Source organism: Myiozetetes cayanensis, unplaced genomic scaffold (assembly GCF_022539395.1).
Source record: "Myiozetetes cayanensis isolate MyiCay16 unplaced genomic scaffold, myiCay2020 scf4, whole genome shotgun sequence".
Taxonomy (NCBI): domain Eukaryota; kingdom Metazoa; phylum Chordata; class Aves; order Passeriformes; family Tyrannidae; genus Myiozetetes; species Myiozetetes cayanensis.
Genome location: NW_026087631.1, coordinates 45462716 through 45480355, shown reverse-complemented (window position 1 = coordinate 45480355; position 17640 = coordinate 45462716).

Below are 17640 nucleotides of genomic sequence, written 5' to 3'. Positions count from 1 at the left end.
CTGCTCTCTTAGCCTCTTCTTCTATATCAGATGTTCCAATTAGAGTCATCTTCCTGGCCCTTACTGGACACACTCCAATCTGCCCACATATCTCTTGCACTGGAATGAGCACAGCACTCCACGTGTGTCTCAGAATTGGGGAAGTATCATCTCCCTCGACCTCTTGGCAAAGCTCTTTCTAACGCAGTCAAGGATGCTGTTGGCTGTCTTTGCCACAAAGGCTCGTTGATGAGTTACATTCAGCTTTTTATTCAACAGGATACCCAGGTCCTTTTCTGCCAACTACTTTGCAGGTGGTTGTCCTCTATTCTGTATTGGTGCACAGGGTTTTTCCTCTCCAGATGCAGGACTTTGCATTTCTTTTACTGTATTTCATGAGGTTGCCCTCTGTTAATTATTCCAGTCTGTTGAGATGCATTGAATGCCAGCACAACCATGTGGTGTTATCAACCACTCCTCCCACTTTTGTACCATGTGCAGACTTGTTCCTGATCCACTCTACCCTGTCATCCAGGTCATTAATGAAGATGTTAAATAGTGTTTATTAGTCCAAGTATTAAATGCTGAGGACCCTCATTAGTGACTGGCCCTCAGTTACACTTTGTATTCTGAGGGCAACCATTTGAAGCTGGCAATTCTGCAGATTCCTGTTCAGTTCCTGATCAATTTACGCAGCCTGTGCTTCCTCAGCTCCTTTATGAGGCTGTCATAGAAGAAATTGTCAAAAGCCTTACTAAAGTCAAGGTAAACAACATCCACTGTTCTCCCCCCATACACAAAGTTAGATAATGGCCAGTCTTCACGAGCGAAGATCCGGGGAAGGTCTTTACACCTTCCAGCCTGCGCATTGGATTTTTTAGGTGAGACACAGTGTGCGCGGAACTGAGCCCACCCTTTAATCCTAAGGTTCATCTGCCGGGGCCAAGCGAGCTTGGACGGTGGCAGCGAGGTCCTCAGGATGTAGATGGATTGCCTTTTTAAGGGTTAACGAGCTCCATCTGCCCGGGAGTGGCCCTGACCGGGAATCGAACCCGGGCCTTGGCAGTGACAGCGCTGCGCCCTTAACCACTAGACCACCAGGGGCTCCCACAAAGTTAGATACCTCATTGTAAAAGGCTAGTCAGGTTAGCTGGGCAAGAGTTCATCTTGTAAGTCCATGCTGACTACTCACAATCACCTTCTTGTCCTTCATAAAATTAGAAATAATTTTCGGGATTATTTGTTCCATCAATTTCACAGTGATTGAGGTGAGTCTGACTGTCCTGTATTTCCCTGGATTTTCCTTCCCATCTTTCTTGAGATGTGACATTTGCTTTCTCATCCTACAGGAATGCCTCTCAGCCATCATAACCTTTCCAAGACAAGCAAGAATGGCCTTGCAGTTACGTTGGGCAGCTCCCTCAGCAGTTTTGAGTGCATCCCATCAGACACCAGTTTCTGCAAGGGTTCCCTAACCTGACCTTCCTCCACCAAGCATGTGTCTTCCTTGCTCTGAACTCTCCCACTTGCTTCACAGATTGCTGAAGGCAGGTTTTACTAATAAAGACCAAGGTGAAAAAGACCTTTAGCACCTCGGCTTTTTCTGTGTTCATTCTCTCCAGTTCCCTACTGTATTCACCAGATCATCCATATATTCTTTAGATCTTTTCCTGATGAAATACTTGCAGAAGACTTTCATGTTACTCCTCACCTCCCTCACCAATTGCAAATCCACGTGAGTGGATTATGGAATTTTCCTGAACTCTTTCCATCACTGCCCCTTCAGCAATGAGCACTCAGAGAGTGGTGCTGCCAATTTGCCCAAGATTCGGTAAGATTTGTTATAGACGTCCTACTGCTAGTACCTCATTAAATTGCCTTACTTCTTAGGCAGGTACTGCACTGCACACTGACGTGGTTTTGCTAATCTGACCAAACTAAGAAGTAAATCTTGTTCATATGAAAAGTTACAGGAATTAGCAATGGAAATTCCAAGGTTTGTCTGCTGCATGAGCTCCCTCCACCTGTCTGAAGTGTGACAGTAGCATGCCTTTTGGAGCAGAATGTATAGCAGTTCAGATGCAATCCCCATGCTCTGCGGAAAGCACCAAGGCTTGCTTCTCCCCCCAAGGTCTCAAATACCCCTGCAACTTTTATTCCTTTAGACAATGGAAAGAGATTGCATTTCCCAAAAGACTACTTGTTTCAGGCCCCCCTCATGATATGTCAATCACAGAAGAATGTGCAGATACTTAAAACAAGATCAGAGATCACTCCCCATATAAGTTTTAATCAAATTAGTAGATGGCACTGACATTTAAATAAGGGTTGTTAAGATCTCATTTCAAACCTTCTTTTGAGGTGAATAAAAGCAGTTAACACCTCTCTATCCAGTTGTTTCTGGTTATGTGGTTCATAAATAGAGTTTTCTGTTTTTAACCTTATTGTTTGAAGACATTCTTTGAAATTGGATTTATTAATTGTTATTTCTCTGCTCACCTCAAATTTCCATAGAAATAAGTCCTTCAGTATCTCAAATAGACCTCTCAACTGATTTTCAACAGATACTTCCTTTCATGGCAAGCTTCAGCTGTGTGAAGTCGATCTGAAAATAAAATTAGATTAAAAATGTCTTCTCATCTTGTAGCAGCAAAATAATTAGTGTCCATTAGTTATTACCTAATTACTCCCTGTATTTCATGTTTCCACCTTTAATTTGAAGGTGTGCACAACAATGTTTGAATCATTATTGATTCAAGATTTCATTTTATATATACATAAACCCTAACCATTCCTTTAAATTTTATTGCAGAAACTATGTTTTACCACCCATATTAGGAAACCCGGTAAAGTAAAAACTGCATTTTAACAATAATAACAGTACATGGAGGCTGAAACAGATAGAAAGAGCAAACGAGAAGTCATAAGACTGTGAATGAATAGAAACACCAAGTTATCCTCCCGACTTCATACAACAACCACCTCTTTTGTCCTGTCTTCTGAGTAAGCGAGACTGCAGGGTAGTAGACAGGTTCCCTGTCAGGAAAGGACATAACTGCATCAAATTAGGATACATGATGCTTCTTCCATCAAATAACACCATCAAAGGCATCAGACATGGCCACACCTGAGTTCAAAATGCCAATAAAGCAACAACAACCCAAAATACATTATTCTCCAAACATTTTCAGTCTCTGTACTTCCAAAGGACCTACCTTCTCCGCTGCTGAGATGTATGTTCTCAGTCATAACAGGTGGAGAAGGTCCTTCCAGTAGAGGACTTGTGGTTGTCTGGTCTATGGGCCTGGCCCTATGCAGTGGCACACCAGCACTTTATTCTTTCCCTTGGAATTGTTCTGATCTGACATCAAAGCTCAGTCAGCAGAGGCAGCTACACCTTTCATCTCCATCTGTGTTTCTGTGTTTCAGAACTCCCAGCAGGACTAAGCCGCAATGCACACAGCCAAGTGAGCAGCATGAAAACAGTCCTAAATTCAGGAAGCTCGCAATCTAAGACCAAAGAAACTTGTGAGGCAGGAAAACAGCTTGACAAGTAAATGTAGAAAAGTTGTATTTCCTTGTTGTTTTCGGTTAGTACTTGCTTATCCCATGTGTTAATATCAGAATACACCAGAACACACAAGAATTTCTGCTTGTAGGAACATCACTTAGATGGAAATTTAGAATGAAATGATGGTCCATCTCAAATATGTGGAAGGTTATTTATAGAGATATTTGGGTAGAAATGTTGTGTGTGTCTGAAATATGATAATTTCTTTCAAGGAAGTGGGAAGAAGAAAGTAATTTAATTTTCTGGTAATATTTTTACCAAGAAAAGGAACTATCCCACATTTTTTGATTAGTTAGAGTCTCCAGAATTAAACAAAATACTGCTTTAGTATAGCACACAGTAAAGCCATGTCCCTGAGCATTTCATGTTTGTGTATGCTTGGGTTTTTTTCTTATTTAGTCAACCTTTTCCTAGGAGTAGATCAATCCCTTCTGCATCTTGTTTGTAATCACTTAGAAGCACTTTGGAGAAGAGAAAATGAGCAATGAGCATTCCACACACATACTAGGGGACCTCTATTCATTACCATGATACAAACCATGATAATGCCCACAAAATTCTTTATGGTCATAGCATTTGTTGGATACAGATGCTCCCTTATGAACAAAAAACATGCAGACTGGGTCAAAGTAAACAGTCTCCTTTGCTCCCCTCTCTTGGCCTTGTGGAGGTCTGTGTATGTGGTACATCAGTAAAAAATAGCTCACAGAGTTCACAGGCCCTATTCATATCAATAGGCTTGTTCTTGGCATAACGCAAAATGATAGGCAATATTGCCCTGTACTGGCATCCTTCAGACGATGTTGTAAAACATGAGCCCAGAAGCTGAGGACGAACAATGATATGGTCTTGTTCACAGAACAGTAATTCTCTCAAAATATATAGCCTGCTATGCACTCCTGCTCTTCTAACAGGGAATTCATGAACAAAGCTTAGAAAGTGACCAGGCAGGTGCATTAAGTAGGATCCAGCAAGAGAGCTCCAGTGAGGTCTGGGGCTCTGCAACTCTTTCACAGCTGGGAGGGCAGCTTTGCTCGAAATATCGTCAGTTTATACTTTTGTAAACAGCTTTCCATGCTCAGCATAAATGAACGGGGAGCCACACTTTCCCCCATGGCTCTTTGGCCAATATGAATCCATTTCATCTTCTGTGGGGCATTTCTGAAATAGGAACCATAGAAGCATTTCCAAAAAAGTCAGCAATTGCTTAATCTTCTCCAAGCGTGCTGTTCAGAAGTTACGCTAATATCAGTTTTTCTTTTTGAGAACATTGCAGCAAATCTTTCTTTTTGTGTTTATTCTCTTGGCCACTCCAGTTCAAGCAACTCAGAATGTGGAGAAAATAGGTTATGTGACAGACAAAAATGTTGGTCTTACCAACTTGAAGATAAAAGGAGAGCTGAGTGTGGTTGTGTGATATACCTTCAATCCAAACAACTTAGGTGACTGTTTCATGAGGGCCAAATGAATACAGCCACAACATGAGTAGGTTGGTGTGGGAGTAGAGAGGATGCACTTTTATGCTAACTTATATGACCAGGAGGGAATAGAGAAATGGGACAAAGTGAAGAAGAGAGCAGGGATGGAATTTCTTTAGATTTCTTTCAGCTTCCATTTCCCATTAAATCTACATATATACTGAAATGATTTAGAGATTGTATTTGCTGTGTGACAATTCAGGGCACTAACCATTTGATTCTGGAAGTGGTTTTAGTTGGGGATCCGTAGAAATATGCCTTTTTGTCACATATGGAGGTAAAGCTATAACAAACAAGGGGCTGCTCAAGAGATGTTAGCAACAGTGTAAGGGGTCTCAAGAAATTTATAAGCTATAAATAACCTAGAATAAGCATAACTGAAGACATGATATCAAATCCTCCCATTTCCCTCTCTCCATCTTTAATTATTTCTCTTTCTAAACAATTTATAATAAAGAATAGTCCAAGGGAAGGGGAAAGGGATGGGGAGGATAGATGTGTTCTGAAGAAGGAAGTAATGAAGTAAATCTGGCAAAATAAAAAATCTTTAAAAAATAAAGAAGAGTTGGAGAGAAAGTAAAGAGAAAACCCGATGTAGAATAATGAAAGATTTTGTCTAAATGCTGTGCAATTTAAAAGAACTAATCTTCTTTTCAACCTATAAATCAGTGTCTCCATGAAATGTGGAAAGAAGATCCCAACCAAGTATTAAGAGATTGTACATGAACACAGAAAAAGTTTGCACAGTTAACAGAAAATCCTGCTTGCCAAGATCATTTTGATCTAATTCTCCTGTCAGCAAGGCCACTTTATAGAAGAACTATTAACTCATCATTTGTTTATTTGATTTTTTTTTTTCTTCCTACAATTTCAAAATTTTGATATTCTTTGGGATGTTTTCCAGGCTCAAAGCACTAAGAAATTTGATTGAGAACACCATAAACTATACCAAATCAACAGAAGTGAATGGCAACAAATGTCACATTGCTTATCTTGCTCTGTGAAACACTAAGCAGCTGTTGGCTTTTAGTGAGGAGATAAAACAAAGATGTGTTAGTATTCCTGTGCACAATTTGTTATTTCATTTAGCTGCTGATTTTGAAAAAAAGAAACGAACAGAACTGGTCTGATGTCTTTCCTCTCAAGATCAACCCACATCCTTCCTAGGGCAGGAAGAGCAGGTGAATAGACACCTGTTATTTGCCCCTTCTATGGTTTCCATTACCTAATTTATTCCATTGCTTCCCTGTGGACCACAGGAAGAGACTCCAGCAATGCAGTTAGTTCAACAGAGAAGTGAAGTCCAGAGAATCTGCTGAGGCATTTTGGCATAGGCACACCGAGTGCTGAAAAATCCCCTTGGGAAAGGACTTGTTTTTCTGGCTCTGCAAACAAATCTGTAGGGAGCAATTTTCTCCTCAGATATGTGGCTTGTCCTCACATGGAGAAAAGTAAGTTGCATCTGGCTTGGTAAAAGAAATGCAAGACAGAGGGCAAGGAGACACCAGGGAGAGCACTAGCAAAGCAAGGGAAGTACAGTCTGAAAAGGCAGCTGTGCAGAAGGCACTGGGAGCCAGGATCCTGTACACAAAGAGGGCATGTCAGGCAAATGGTTTTTATGCCAGGTTGACATTGGAGTCCCACCACTTCAACCCATTGGCTGTTTCCTCATCAACTGCATAATGGAACCAGGGAGATTTTAAATTTCCTGTCCTACAGTCCACTGCTGAATCATCTAGCATGTCCTGTCCTGCCTGGATGTACTTACTGTACATCCAGCTCCCATGTATCATCAGAGGAAAGGTGATGTGGTGAGGACCTGGAAACCTGCCACTCACCCATCAAAATGAGAACTGTGGTGCAGATTGCTTTGGGCGCATTGCAACCTCAACTTTAAGGTGCACTAAATGGGAGTGGGAGGGAGTAATCAGAGTTTCTATAAAAGGTTGCTGTAAACATTCTATGTCATAAATGAAGGTAGAGAGGATAAGAAGTTGTTAAGACAGACAAATACCCTGGAAACACTGACATTTGTTCCTTAACAGGCACATTTTAGAGGAAGGATGTAGATGATAACAGTAAGTACATACAGCAGCTCTGCAGTCTCCTGCCACCTCCCAGGTGAACTAACTCCCAGCAGCAACTCCTAGGTGACAAAAGTGGTGTGGTTGACTAGCCAGCTTGAAAACAATGGTTACAAGAAACGTAGACTCTCCAGACTCCATTCCTGGCTCTGCCTATCCTGTTCCCATTTCTTCATACATATAATGTTGCTTCACTCCTGAGACCTACTGAAAAAGAGCCTTTTCACTAAGATTATTATGAGTTGCAATGATGCAATGAAGCTTGTGTATGGACAATGGCGTGATCTCCCAGTATTTGTGACCCTTGTGATTTGTCACAGAATACCTGTAGTATTCCTGTGCACACTGTTCCCCCTCTCCCCCTGCCCCGAGGTGTATGACTGCTTTTTTGAACTTGTACTTCTAGGGTGACCTTCAACACAAGCTACTGCTGATGTCACCCACTTTTTCCTGGCTTTCATCTCTCTAGTGGTGCCTGTAAACCCTACATGTGCAGGAGGGAGGGTGTATCCAGGCCACTTTCTTCAAGGGAATATATACCTGTAGGATTACCTCATGAAATCAAGCAACTAAATTCAGATATTTCTGTGTGATCTACCTTAGCCACAGAACAATGTTTCTTATTCCCCGAACAATTCCTTTTTAGACATCTTTTCCTTGAATCCTTTTTGTTCAGCAAAGGACAGCAGAGCTGCAATAGTACAATATTAAGAAATTTAGTATCCCTTTGGTTCAGTATTCTCAGCTCTCACAGAAATTGCTTTATGGAGAGGCTCCTAGAGTCAAGAAGCTTGTATTTACCTTCATATCAAATAGCAGCTATTAAATATGTAACAGTGGGTATGATTAAATTTACAGTAGTTCAAATGTTTCTCTGGTGTGGCCCTGTTAATTTGTCTTGTGCACAGAAGTCAGTTGAGTCAGCATTCATCACTTCAAAACCATACCAAGGGAGGAATGGAAGTGCTTTTTCAGGGAGTTTCCCGAAATACAAAAATAGCAGTAAAAAAATATAGAAGGCCTATGGTGGGCTTTTGTCTGGGGATGCAGCCACATATGAGCAATATGTGCATATTTAATTTTTCTTCCAAACTGAAATATGTTCTTTGAGGTTGTAAAAAAAACAGTGGTTTCTTTTTCCAAGCAAGAGTTCACATAATTGTGTTGTAATGTAATATGCATTATCCTGTATCTGAAAAGAACAGTAACCTAGGCAATGTATAGTTTAGAAGGCAGTTAAATATTAATTCTTCTTCTTTAAATTTCTTGGGGTTTGCAAGCAACTGAGAAATAACTACACTGTTGGCACTGGGAACCCTACCTGTCTCTGAACCTGTTTGGATTAGAATAGGTTAGAAATAAATCCTGAGGGACTAAGAAGATTGCAATAGCATGCATTTGAAATTATCATGAAGGGGAAAGGGGGACACAAATTACATTATGGCACCAAAGTTTTAAAGATTAATTGCTTTTCCCATCCCCCATCAGGTGGGTTTAGAACACAATATTGTTCAGATATAATGGAAGAGGGAGGTAGTGGAATTTGAGCAAAAGCAGCATGACATCTCCTTGCAACTGATCTCTGTTTATATGATTAGGCCACAGCTACAAAAGATGAAGAAAGATAGCAGAGATTGTGTTAACCAAGAGTTTGTTATGCCTGACATGCTGGAAAAGTTGTTCAATGCTGGTTTATCTCAGCAAGGTTGTTATTCTTTGAATGTTAGAAAGATCATCTGGGGTTATTATCTGCATGAGTACTGGCTACCCAAATTCATGGAAGAAAGCTTAGCTCTTGCACTGCTCCTTCTGAACAATGATATTTGGGTCTTTGTTTACAAATCTGCCTTGTAAGACTTAATCCTCTGTTCCCCTTTTACATGGTCTGTAATCAGCCTTTTAGATGGGCTGACATCTCACAGTTGATGGAGAGCTCTGAATGAATATCCTTCTGTGATACTCCGATACGAGACGTATGTTGTACAACTACTCTGCTTGCAGTGTTGGATAGAAAATTAAAGTGGTATCTAGACCCAGCTGATAATACTGACTGGAATCCAAATGGAAGTGAGCATGCTGTACTTCTCTGTCTCTGTTGCAGTAATTACAGGTGAGAAGGATATACAAAGAATAAATACTTGCATGAAATATGAATTCACTTACCCCATCGCTAGGCTGAAACAAGGGAACATTTCTGGATGTGATTGTGCTATGAATTAGTACATCATTTCAATCTTAAAAGCTTGAGTTTCCTCAATAATAACATTTGTAACAATAGTAAACTGCCCTTCTTGTCATTTTGTATTGCAGAAGCTACATTTTTAATTCTAAATGTACCTGTTTTTGACACCATTAGGGAAAACGGTGTTTTTGCAAGTTACACTGAAATATTACATCTGGCCTCTTGTTAATGGCTTTTAAATCAGGTTGTCTCTGTGATAAAATTATGTTGATCTGAACTTTTCAAGAGGTCAGTCAAGTCTCAGAAGCAAATAATTTTTAAATTATTGCAGTTTACATGGGTGATGTCATCAGGATTCAGTCCTCATGGCACTTAACTGCACACTGTGATAGTGATTTATAACATTTTGTAATTAATTACATTAACTATTGCTCCTTAATGCCAATAATTCATTCAGTTTGAACTATTTTAAGAGTGGCTTTGGCATTTTGATAGTTCTTGATGTGTAAGAAACCAGAGGCAGACAGTACGGACCATTAAGAACAGTGTATTATTGATTACAGTAAACTAAAAAAAAATACCATTTAATTACTAGAAAATTAGGTCTTAGCTGGTTTATTCTGATCCTCAAGTACCATTAAAGGGCATAGTTGAAATCTGAGCTTTTCTGTGAATTGACGAACATATCTACCAATACACCCTATTGTTCTCATTCTTGGGCGAGAACCAAGCAATACTGAGGAAGAAATCTGTTGGAATACAAACACAAATGTTTCTTTATAATTAGAATTCAGTCTTTGGGCAATAATTTTTTTTCTGGGCAAAAAATTACCTTAACTTCTCAAGGACCTTACATGACTCTTTAAAAAAAAAAAAAAAAATCAACATTGCTATGAGAAAATTTAGTCTTTCTTTGCTAGGTCAAATATGTGTTTTCTGGTAAACAAGCATCTATGTCCTGATCTCATAATCCTGAATGACATCCCTGTTGCAGAAACAGGAGAGTTCTTAAGATATAAATGGATCCTAAATTGTAAGAATCTATCTACTTGAAGTTGTTTTGAGACAAGTAAAATTGTGATGAGTTTTCCTCTTTAGGCCTTTCTGTTTCTGCCATGACATGCATGCAGTGTCCAGTGCTGATATTCCAGTTTTTCACTTCAAGATGTGCTGAAGGAGTGGCAGTAAATAAAACAGGAGTGTCTAGAAATATTTATTATAGTTTATCAGTAAATTCATACACCATGCTTTTTCTCATTTGAAACTATAGGCTTCTTGACAGGGAGTCAAGTCTTTTTAAAAATGTCAATCAAACTGCTGGTCAGTGAAAAAATTATTTTGGAAAAACTGATCTTGATGTTTGGGTGAACTCTTCTTAATCAAGACTGAGATACACAGAGGCATTTTGTGAGCTTGTGTTGAATTATTATCACTTCAAGGTGTGCAGAAAATGTCCACGCTATCAGTAATACCAGTGTGTGGTATAATTCTCTCTACTCCGTTACTTGTAATGTTTACTACAGTCATGCTTTAGTTGCTTGGAAGTATTTTAAACTTCAGTAAATGTTTATAATTAGGCATCTCCTGATCTTTGAATTGGTACTCTTCAATTCTGCATCACTGAAGTAACAAGGGTGAACAGTAATCTCTTAAATTATGCTTTTAAGCAGGCTAAATTTGGCTTAAACCACTATTATTTGTGAGCTGAAACCAAAGCCATGCTTCTTACCAGATTTTTGTGCCATTGCAGGATTGCTGGAGCTCCAAATATATAAAGACATGTGAAGCCTGTGAGAAACTTCCTTAACTGGGTTTCACAGCATGCAGAACCTTTAATACACTGACATACGCACAGCTCTTACTTCATTGTACCGGGAGCTCAGAACAGACACTCTGGGAGAATCTTAGCTGATGCCAGAAATCTGGATGCTCCCGACTCCCATTAAGAAACAACACAGAATTATTGCATACTGCAAGTAGGATCGTGTTTTTTCACAGCACAGGGATTAGCCTGCAAAATGCTACCAGCTCCTAAAATGAGCTAGCTGCAGCAAAAAACCCAAATTTCTGCTCTTGCTGGGATTGTTGTCAACTGCCTCATCTTCTGACTGCAAGAGGCATTACTTCCTCTTGGAGCAGTTGCTTTCCCCCATGTCAGCAGAAAAGTGACAGGTCATGGGGTTAAATTATTGCAAGTTTGGCATTTATTTTTCCATCTTTCTTGCCTGAGTGGTTTCAACACTTTAGACTGGATTTCCAGGGCTTTGTGTCAAACAATAAAATGTGATGAGATCCTCAGGATAAAGGTCTCTGCAGCACTTTCCTTTAACTCAAAAACTGAAATTTGCACCAGGTGTCATTTTAAATAAATCGTGTGCTTGCCTTCTTTTTTTTTTTTTTTTTTTCTCCTGCATAACCCAAATTATTTCTGAGGATTTGTTTTGGATTTGCAAGACATTATTGATCATCCAAGACTGAAAAAGCTGACTACCGAATAATGATTTCTGTTTTGTGGAATCTATGTAACCACTTTGCTTGTCCTGAAGTGCAGAACACCTGCTGAAAGTATTGTGGTTTAAAGTATCTGTCATGTAATTTGGTTGCCATAATATTTGGCCTTCCCTGCAAATCTTGGCCTGTATCAGAAGCATTCCATCCTCAAACTCCTCACAGACTCAAGTGGTAAAATGGGAAAAAAATTGTAGTCTTGAGGGAGAAGAGAGAGAGCATGGTTTGTTAATATGAAAAGCCTCTAAGCAACAAATGGTGGGTTTAGGCTCTTTCATATATGCTTCTGAAAGTGTATTAAACCCAAAAAAACCTTGAAGTCACAGTCCTTAATCACCAGGAGCCATGTATGATTAGCCACGGCTGACAATTTTCTGAGCGTGGTTTTCCGTCTGTGAATGCTGTTGAAGCGACACTGAACTGAGATGTTCCACAAGAATGTGTGACTGCTGAAAATCCCAGAGGACCACAGAAATGCTTTGGTTTGAAGAAGCCAGAAAATTTCATGCCAGTGTCAGCATAACAACTTCCATTTTTCTGCAGTCTATTGTGTAATAGATGCAAACAGTAAAGTCAAAGGTAGTAATTTCAATGCCACTTTTAGAAATAAATATTTTCTTTAAAATATTATTATATTCTCTTATGTTAAAGCACTCATAAGAATATGAAAGAGGAGCTGCACTTGTTTCATTTTGGTACTGTTGTTGTAACATACTTATTTTCCACTATTGGTCACATCCAGATAATAGCAGAAGGAATGTCTTTGGCTTTTTCCCTGGATAAACCACACATACTTAGTAGTGGCAGTTGCTGTCACAACCAAACAGCTAAAGTGAAAAATCTTTTCTGATAAAAACTAAGTTTTTGACGAAAATTGATTGCTTACATTGAAACAGAGTTCTTATGCATGATTAAAGTGATACTCTCTGGTGATTAAAAATATTCCATTTGCAAACACCCTTCTTCCAACCACTATTTTGAAGAGAAAAGGCCATTTATCCATCACCAGAAGAAAGTGAAAAAGCTAGCAAAGTAACAAATATACAAGAAATTCCCTCTGAGGGATTGGGAATGACAATGGGAATCAATGGCAGAGTTTATTCTTTTAAAATATGTAGTGCTAGTGCGTTTGCAGTTACGTTAAGACTGATTTTGCCTGGGTAAATGCAGGTTCCTGTAAAATTGCTGACAGACAGAGACACTACTCAGTGTCAGGACTGTGCATATTTTCTATTTTCTTGGGGTTTTTTGCTTTTGTTCTTTTTCCTTTTACCAAATGTTAAATACAAACACTCTCAAGTCTCTCTTTTTTTCTTCACCTTCTTTCTCACTTTCCTGTAGAAATTGAAGGCAGCATTTAACTGTGCTGTTACAGAAAGCGTTGCCTTCTTTCAGAAGACCTCGAGTTTCTTCCATATTTTCTAAACAGCACTGTGAACTAACAGATTAACATCACACTAAGCAAGCATCAGTAAAATCCTATCTGAGGCAAAGAAATTGGTATTTTTGATTGTAACTCAGTAGTAATAGCCTGTCACAGTTTTGGAGTTGCCGGAGAGGGAGCGAACCAGCGTCAGGGTTCTTGGCTAGCTTCTAGCTGGTGTGGGTGCAGCCAAGGGAAGGGCTAGCAGGTTAGGTTCAGGTCATGATGCAGCCCCAAGAAGAGACACACAACACACCTCTGAACACCTGCACAGCCAAGGGCTGATTCACTTTATTAACACAAAATGGTGGGTTTTATAGGGTAAGGTAGGGAAGATTCTGGAAAGAGGGTGGAGATGGGGAGGAGCATGCAAATCTGCTAACAATGGTTGGATGAGGGTACATGAATAAACATCAGGAGGTAGGGACAAGGGAGGAGATAACCGGGGGAAACATGATTGGTCAGTACCTCAGGGTACACTGACCTATGAGGGATTGTCTCCATGCCTGATAGGCAAAAGTTCAGGAGGGGAAAATGGGGGAATCAACCTACGAATAGGTTTTGTAAGTTTAACAGAGCTACCACTATAAAGTTCTTAGCTGTCATTGTTGTCGCAGGTAGAGGTGTGAGCAGGGCTGATCTTCCAATCCTCAAATGAGACCTCTCTTTTCCCTTGATCCTTCCACGCCGCAAATGCTGTTTTGTTTTCCTCCTGGTTTTCCTCACCCCCAACAATAGCCCTCAAAAAAACCCAGTAATATGATTGAGAAAACAAAATCAGATGGTAATTTTATGTCTTTGGGAGATCTCTTATCTTCTACAGTTGCATCATAGGTAGGCCTGGAAGAATGGCAATCAAGTATAATGAACATTTGAGAGACATCTTAGTAGAAGGTTTCTCAGCTTAGTCCTGTCTTTTTAAAGACATCACTTTGAGTGGGCCTTTGTTCATGACTGCAAATCAAATTGCAAGCTCAATAGCTAGTTAACCTTAGCCACAGAAAAAAATTACTGTGATAAAGGAATAAAATTCCTTTAAGGCAAAAAGAGTTAAATAGTTCAATAAATCCTTCATAGTTAAGTCAGTTAAAGATGCAACAAACTATTATATCCTCCCTTTTTATCTCTCTTTAGGAGAAGATTATATTTTTTCAAGGTTTAGGAAATTGAAAATCTCTCTTTGCTTACTGCCACAAAGAGTGTCATGATGCTTGTCCCTTTATGTATTGTATAAATCTCATTCATAAAACCACTTATCAGGACTTTTCTAGAATTGCTTCTCATAATGACAGTATTTGTAAGTTACTTTTAAATTTATTTTTGGGATGAGGCCATATGCAACAGCATTAATTGTCACCTCTCCAAATTACCAGGGATATTTGGGACTTTCTATCAAAACAGTGGAAAATGAAGCCAGTGCAGGTATCCATGCAAACATCCCTGACACCTTGTTCCACAGCCCCTGCGCTTTCCCAGCGAAGATGAGCGTACAGCTGGGCACAACTGCTGATGCCAGGACTTACGCAAAAGTCCATACTGAATATTTATGTTTCTAAAGGCACGTAGACATCTATTATTGTTGCCAGCTTTGCTATTCTCTCATACATAAAATTTTCAGAAAAGAAAAAGATAGCTGAAAATAGGCCTATTACAATTGGAGAGCTAAACATACATTAGTATTAATCCCTTACTAACTGTTTAAAGTCATATGATGCACGTATTTATATCATCCTAAATATGATCAGTGTTAGACATATTTTAGTGCAGACAGTCTGAAACACTTCTGCTGACCTGCAAATGTGTCTAGACTCACCATTGCTTGGATGTGCTCCACAGGAAATAAGTGTCTTGTCCTGGGGATAGCAATTGCTTTAAAAGTGATAGATGAGGGATTACCATATCTAATGAATCTCAAAACTTGTCTTGGTCTCCTCTGTTGTTTGAAAAACAAAATTGCAATTTGGAATCCAGTGTGAGTCTCTGAAATGTAAATAATCAAGGTCTATGTGGAAGGCAGCAAATAGTCCTACCCAATTAAATCAGTCTGGCTGCAATGTTGTAAATGATGTTACAGTGACATCAGAAAGGAGCTGGCTTGTAGTGCTTGATACCATTATCTCTAAAATGTGCTAGGAAAAACAAGAATGTAAATTTATTCTGTTTTCAGACATTAACACTTTTTTCTTAGACTCACCCAAGACCATGCAACACTTACAAAGTCACTTTGCAACTGAACAGCAAAGCCTCTGCAGCTTCATTCACATCAACGGTTCTTCATCACTGACCATATACTTTAACATTAACTTTAACATTCACTCATGCAATTGAAAAGATGAATCCTGCAGAAGGTGGTGAGGTACAGGGACACACTATATGAGGGACATAGCCCTACACAAGACTACAGCAAGTCTTCAAAGGAACCACTTCATAACTTTGGGTCAAGTCTTTTCAGTCTTGATACATCCGAAAATTCTCAGCGTCTTCTTCTTCCAATCAAGTGGGTGGCAGGTGTTTAGCCTTCTGGATTACAAAGTGAGACCATTTCACCTATTTGCATTAAGATACTGTAATACATCATGTTTAATTCTTCAGTTAGAAACAAATCCAAGTATGATGCACACACAACTCAAATGGCTTCACAGCACATCTCAAAAAGTGGTTTTCAGCAAATTCCAGGGCCTGGTCTCTGGGCATCACTAGGGATTTGATCAACCACCAACTTTGGCAGAGAACACAACAAATACCATCTACAAAGAGCCAATACTTAGAAATGCAGAATAGTTAGAGTTAGAAGGGACTTTTCAAGGTCATCTAGTTTTATCCTCCTGCAATGGACAGGGAGTTCTTTAACTTCTTTAACTTCTTTAACTAGATCAAATTGCTCAGACCGCCATTTTACCTGGCCTTGAGTATTTCCAGCAATAGAGCATCTACCACCTCTCTGGGCAACTTACTGCAGTGTTTCACCACCCATCATAAAAACTTTCCTTCGTACATCTAAGACACCAAGTGCACCCAGGTCCTTGAGCAAAAACAATCCCACAGATGGATTTGTCTTTGATTGAGGCAGGAGTAATCCAATGACTAAATATGTCTTCCTTAAGACATATTTCTCATATGCATCATTGCCTTCAACGGTATGTGGATGTTTTGACTGGGCAGGGCCAGCTCAACTGATAGAGCCTCTAATATTAACTAACCAAATGGTCTTTGCTAAATGTAGATCCCAGAGTTTGAAGGTCCCACCACCCACTGCTTTCAATGTGGTTTTCAACAGTCCATTGTACTGTTCAACTTTCCCAGAGGCTTGTGCATGATAGGAAATATAATACACTCACTCAATGCCATGCTCTATGGCTCAGATGTCTATGAGGCTATTTTTGAAATGAGTCCCATTGTCCAACTCAATTCTTTCTGGGGTGCCATGTCCTTGCCACAGGACTTGCTTTTCAAGGCCCAGGATGGTGTTCCAGGCAGTGGCATGAGGCACAGGACATGTCTCCAGCCATCCAGTGGTTGCTTCCACCATGTTAAGCACGTAGTGCTTGCCTTGGCGGTTCTATGGGATTGTGAGGTAATCGATCTGCCAGGCCTCTCTGTTTTTGTATTTCAACCATCGCCCCCCATACCACAGGGGCTTTACCCGCTTGGCCTGCTTGATTGCAGTGCATATTTCACAGTTATGGATAACCTGAGAAGTAGTGTCCATGGTTAAGTACACCCCTTGATCAGGAGCCCATCTGTATGGTGCATCTCGTCCCTGATGACCTGAGGAGTCATGGGCGCATCAAACCAGAAATAACTCACCCTTTTGTTGGCAGTCCAAATCCACCTGAAACACTTTAATCTTGGCAGTACAATCCCCCTGTCCATTGTTGCGATATTTTTCCGTAGCCCAACTCTTGGATACATGTGCATCTATCTACATGACACGCTTTCACAGTCAACTTCTCTACCCAGTCAGCAAAGTCTTGTCACAATCCAGCAGCCCAGATGGGTTTTACCTCTGCACTGCCAATTGGTCTTTTTTCATCAATCCAGCCACCCCACAGAGGATTTGCTACCATCCACAAGTCAGTGTAGGGGAACAGCTGAGGGAGCTTGGGGTTGTTCCACCTGAAGAAAAGGTGGTTCAGGGATGACCTCTCTACAGCTACCTGAAAGGAGGTTGTAGCCTGAAAGGAGGGTGTCACTCTCTTCTCAAAGGCAACAAGCAACAGGACTAGAGTAAATGGCCTCAAGCTGGACTATAGGAGGTTTGGTGGGATATTAGGAAAAATTTCCTTATGGAAAGAATTGTCAAGCAGTGGACCAGGCTGCCCAGGGAAATAGTTAAGTCACCATCGCTGGGGGAGATGTGTAGATGTGGCCCTGGGGAACATGGTTTAGTGGTGGATGTGGCAGTACTGGGTTAA